Below are 6000 nucleotides of genomic sequence, written 5' to 3'. Positions count from 1 at the left end.
TAGTGAGGCGGGTAGGAGAGCCTGTCAAGGCCACCTCCCCAGGACACGGGCAGCCAGACGGGCTCAGAGTGAGGAGACGTCTTCCAAAGTCTTCCTTACCACCAGCCTGGGGCACAGCAAACGGGGCTGGGACCACCATGGCCAGAGCGACTGGACTTTCACTTCGCCTTCTCCCTCACCCCTGCTCCGCCTAGTTTTGTTTTGTGTTTTTGTGCGTTTGTGAAGTTCTTTTTCTTTTATCTTTTCCCTCCTGCCTAGGTGCTGCTGTGTGGGGTACAGAATCGAAAAGGCAGGCTCCTGCCCAATTCTGATGGAGAGAAGAAGGCGCGGGATTGTCAGGGCAGGGCTGGAAAGGGCCGAGCCTTGTCTTTGAGGAGCTCCCACTTTTCCTGGTACCACTGTGCAATGTGCGCATTGTATACAGCAGCAACGGGGCCGCTTTCTGTAGGGAACCACAGCTTCTGGTTTCCCATCCACCTCAATGCGATGGCGGACGTGTGATTCGTGGCCGACCCATCAGGGCAGGGCATTCATGCTTCAATATTGAGGAATGTAGGCCTGGGAGCGTGACCCAGTCAGAGTCGATCCACTGTATAAGGCTTTTTTTGAGACTATTAAAAAAAGAATTAAGTTCTTGTATCTGTAGACTTCAGTCTGGAAATGTACGAGCCTAGAAATGGAGGGGGGGGGCCCACCACGTAAAATCAAAGAATGAAGGCTGCCCAATAGACAGCAGGACCCAGCATTGGAGAAAAACTGAACTCTGATCAAATCAATTGAGAGCACAGCTTAAGCAATGATTGAAGCTATGAAAGTTCCTTTTTGCCCGTTTTGGCATTTTTTATTTGTGAATAAAAGAGAACACACTTATCAATTTCACTTGATAATCTAGATCAATAAAGATTTTGGTAACACAGGGTCAGTGCCAAGATACGTGAATTTGCTAGCACAAAATATGGAAATAAAAACCTCAAGTATTATTTCACAGTATAATACAGTGGATTATTTTTGGCAAGCACCACACAAGAAGAAAGCTATTAGGAACAAATTATTTTAATGATTTACTCCCTGCTGTGTCTTCAGCAATACAATAAATGATCACACATTTACTACCTTGATTAAATGTTTCTGAACTCCAGTTCCCGCTTCATAACAATATATTTCTTTCTCCTGCTGGACAAAGGGGCGCCTTTCCTGGGTTCCTTCAAATGCAAAGGGTCAGTGTAACTGGCGTCCCTGCAGGGAGAGAAAAGGGAGACCGGGGTCAACGCTGCAGGGTCACCCGCTCCTCTATTACAGCCAACTCGGCACGTGTGGCTGGCGTGTCAGGTGCTGCGGTGACTGAGGACTCATTAAATTTCTGGCCTGGAAAGAGTTTCACAGACGCCAGAGAGAGAGAATAATCCTTCTCCTCAGTGTGATGCCAACATAGGCAGGAGCCTGTGCCAAAACGCTCTAGAATCGCAACACCCTTGGCATATACACACCGCCATTCTTTGAGGCACAGCCACAGGGCCAGGGTGACGGTACATACAGGGTCCAGTCCCAACATTGCCCCCTTTTTTATTACAAACTCTTTTATTACAAAAGCATAAGCATGTAGTTCTGTAACATAACAATATCGCACTCAAGGCCACCATAGGACATTTTAGGTGAAGTGTTCACATCGAAACTATACATTATTACACCGATTTTATTACCCTACCAACCACACTCAAGCAGATCTCACCACTGCCAGACCCTGTAGAATTGGGCCACGAGCCACATTTTATACCAAGAGGTAAACCTTCTCTGGGAATACAGGGGAAAGAGGGGGTGCGCATAGGCAGGAGCAACTTTATTGGGTTCAAGAGGTCGGTTCTGGTTCATCTCACTGGCTACTGACAAAGCTGGAACTCTGCAGCCACACAGTGATAGAGGAAGGCTCAGAGGTGATGGGTGGTCAAAATACCCGCCTTCCAGAAGCCCCCAGTAGACCACCACCCATCCTCACACCAGTCTGACTAATCTGTTTTCCCAAGACATCACGTGTTCGAACTAATCCAGGTTTTTCTCATACCACCTAGAGCAGGGTGTCTTTTCCGTGGAGACTAGCTTTCTCCTCCATCATGCCCGGTTCCCCCAGCATTGGCCTCTGCATCCTGGACTGCGTTTTGCTCCTTCACACACAGTTCTTCCCTGTTTCAGAACAGCATGAGCATCCGGTGTGCGCACGAAAGAGTGCCTAACCCACTTTCTGCCTGGGTATCTATGGAAATAACACATCTGCCAACCACTCTGCGATATTAATAGCAAGCCAACAACGGTCCCTGCGTGCCACCCCAGCTAGGCACGCTGTTTACCATGAAATAGGGACTCGCGCGACTTTCCTAGACCCCACAGCCCTTCCATGCCGCCCGCGGAGGGCTGCCCTCGCCATGAAACTATACATTATTACACCGATTTTATTACCCTTAATGTGCCCTCGCTCCGAGTCCGTATGAGAAACACTGAGGCCCAAGGGACCGAGTCACACGACCTCGTGCAGAAGAGTGAAGCCACCTGCTCTCGCGTGAAGGCAGCAAGAGCCCCCTCCGCCGCGCCGAGGGTTCTCCAGCCCCGCGATGAAGCACTTCTGTCGTGACGTTCGTGATTGTACACGGTCACGCGGGATTTCTCGTCTCCTAATTTGGAAGCTATTTGGGAATGTCGACCTGGAAGCCAGGTGGCCAGCAGGACATCAGGCCTCCTGACCCTCAGGAGCTCCCACGCTCTGAAAAACGTCAGGAGAACGAAAAGAAAACGCCGTGGAGATGGGCCCAGACACAAGGAATTAAGGAAGAAGAAATGGGATTTCACCAGAAAACCTGTGAGGAGAACGGACCATCCCTCTCCACCAAGTAGCTTCAGCCGCTCCACAGAAATAGCAGAATGACAAGCGTAGAGCGACAGGTGACGTCTGGGGGACAGAATCACACCCTGGACGCAGCCGGCCTCGGCCTACAGGACCCTTGCGCAGTCAGGACTCTGTGGCCCGGTGTCCCTGGGCTCTGTCGGCCTCCAGAGCTGGGATTTGAGGGACAGGTCAGAGGCGACAGTGGTGGCAGGAGAAACGAGAGGGGGCATTTTAAAATGCGAGCCTTCAGCAGCCGTGAATGAATGACAGGGAAAGTGAGGTAGTAAGTGTTTTACTTGTTTGTTTTGCTTGTAGTTTGGGGCTTTTTGTTTGTTTTCAGTACAACTGTCAATTCGGAGAGGAACTGCGAGGGAAGCAGAATCTGTGCCTCCAGATGGAAAGGTTGGCCCACTCGCCTGCCTGCCCGCCCGCCTGCCAGCGGGGCCGGGGCGGGGGAGCGAGAGGGGGGACCCGGAGGGGGCTGGGGGGGGCGGTGGGCAGGGGGGGCGGGCCTGTGCCTGCGGTTGCCAGTGAAAATGGAAACGGAGGGCGCCTGGGGGTCCTGGCAAAAGCACCGGGTGGGGCCTGCGTTTGGCTGGCACCACATGGGAGCACGTCTGCTGCCCGAAGAGGGAAGGACCCCCGTGCAGCAATGCAGGGCCATCAGCCTACCCTTGAAATGGGGAGTGGACAGAGGAGCAGGGTGCGGGTGGCGGAGTGGCCCCAAACTCCCTTTTCGCAGTTTCTGAGAGGTAGAAATCAACATAGGAAAAGGATTCTTTTTGTTGTGTTCTTGTGTGTTGGTGCTCTGTGGTTAAACTCCTGATGCTCCACAACATTTGTAGCGCTGTCGTAAACCTTACGGAGTGCACCCGGACTCACTCGGGTTTCCCGGAGACTGTTCCCCCGCCATGCGAAAGCAGACTGTGTATTTGGCATCTGCCCCCACAGAGGGCAAAACCGTAAGAGGAGAGAAGGCAAAAATACAATTTTGTAGATATGTATTACATTCAAAATATTTAATTTCTAACGTTTGCATTTGAATGCAAATATTAAAATAGAGGCAAAAGCTACGGGTGAAAAAGCTCTAAATACAAAAGACTGAAAGCTTTCCATCATGACAAAAAATTGTTTAAGTGACTTCTAAAGAATTAAAATGTCATTACTTAGGACCAAAATTTCTGAGGTCGGTGGTACGAAAAACTCGTAGTGTGGATGTCAGAGTAAACCACCCTGGTTTGCTCAGAACTCAGATGGGTTAAAAACAAAAGCCAAGCGGATTACAAGCTTCAGCTGCTAAACCTGTCTAACATTTTATAAGATTTAGATGAAATGTTATTACATGACTCTTTCAATGATGGAAAAAACTTTTTTCTTAAAATGCCTAATTTTAGTTTTTGTGAATTATGCTAAATACACACAATGGATTTTTTAGGTGTTCACAAAACCAGAGGCAAAATATACTGCAATAATTTAAATCCTGTAATAAACAAAGGACATAAGATATAATAACAGCTCTCAAATAGCAGGGAAAATGAATTCATTTTAAAATTGGTCTTTAGCAGGTGTAATGAATAAGATAAATTTGAACAATTAGGAACTAATGAAGACTTTGTAAAATTGCTATTTACAAAGAATAAGTGAGAAAATGCTTTGGAAAAAAATGGACATATATTAAGCAATAGGTCTGAATGACGAATGCCCTGGGTTGTTAAGTAAATTAGTCACGAAACTTAATTAACTTACAATGATTTTTCAAAACTCTCACAGCAGATCAGATACTGGCAACAGGGATGGACCCAGCTTCAGAAAAAGATTAGAAAAAAAATGAGCTCAGAAATTGCCAGGGGGTAATTTTTCATGAATTATATTAATTATTAGTAAAATCATAAGTTTAGAATTCAGTGCATGGCAAAATGATCGTGGCACCAGAATCGAAATAAAACAGCCTTTATTCTTTTTCCCTCAATATCACCAAAATACAGAGAGAAGGAAAATAAAATTTACGTTGGCTATGAATATGTATTTTTTAATAATTTTGGAATGTGAAAAATCAAACATCCACTTGAAAAATTACTTTTAAGTGAACTGTTTAGAAGTTCAGATATGTAAATGGAAATATGCCCTTGGCAAGGGAAGACTGATAATCATCTTCACAAAAAAGAAGTCTCTAGTAAAGGGTCAGAATAGTTACCAGAAGCCTAGAGTCTAATTTCCATTAGCCTAGGCCCTATACTAATGAAGTCAAGACTGAGCATTGTGACATTTGGTTATGTCCCAATAGTGGGAATAGTCTTGGGATTTAAACTGCCATTATACTGGGAATTTGTGGCTAGCATTGGTGTGGTGTAGGGGTGGGGAGAGAGTACCTAAAACCTCAAAGCCAGAGGAAGAAATAGCTTTAAATGGGAAACATTGGAGACAATTATTTGAGTGGAAACAAAGTCTTTAATGAAGATAAACGGGTGGTACAAAGCAAGTAATCAGTGGAAGAAGGAGAGTCCCCAGCCAGTGGCCACTCTGCTGAATTATTCACTAGAACCACGCCCCGGGCCTGCCGGGAGGTGACCTCGCCGCACTCTGCAGTTACTGGCAAAGGCAAAGGCCGTGTCCAGCCGTGACCTCCTGCACACGGGGCCCAGCCTGGAGCAGAGTCAGACTGCGGCACGTTTGGGGGAATCATCCTCATATTGTTGAAATAGACAGTAACCTACGTCCACATGCCTGGGCAGAAAATTAGCCACAGATGACATGGGGAGATAAAGACAATGTCGCCTTGCATAGTATTACATCGCATTCCTGTAAGGTTGTTTTCAGGTTCAAGACCTAAGGAGTCATGACAGAGATTGTTTTGCTTAAAGTAATCATATTCTCTGATAATCACAGTTTATGTTAGAATATATTGATACATGAAATATTGCAATATACTAACCCTACAAAGATGTCAATGCATGCGGTTCAACATATCAATGTGATAAACCAGTATTTTATTTAGAATGAAAAATAGATCGTATATTACCTTCCAGGTAAAGTTAAATGTGCACCTTCCAATCTCCCAGCTGTTTGCAGCATTAATTATGCATCTTGGCAAACCCTTTCAAGCCTGTTCTCTCATTTGCAAAATT

Source organism: Pteronotus mesoamericanus, unplaced genomic scaffold (assembly GCF_021234165.1).
Source record: "Pteronotus mesoamericanus isolate MK-2021 breed Mesoamerican mustached bat unplaced genomic scaffold, CSHL_Meso_final contig_74, whole genome shotgun sequence".
NCBI lineage: Eukaryota > Metazoa > Chordata > Mammalia > Chiroptera > Mormoopidae > Pteronotus > Pteronotus mesoamericanus.
This window is presented reverse-complemented; position numbering follows the sequence as displayed.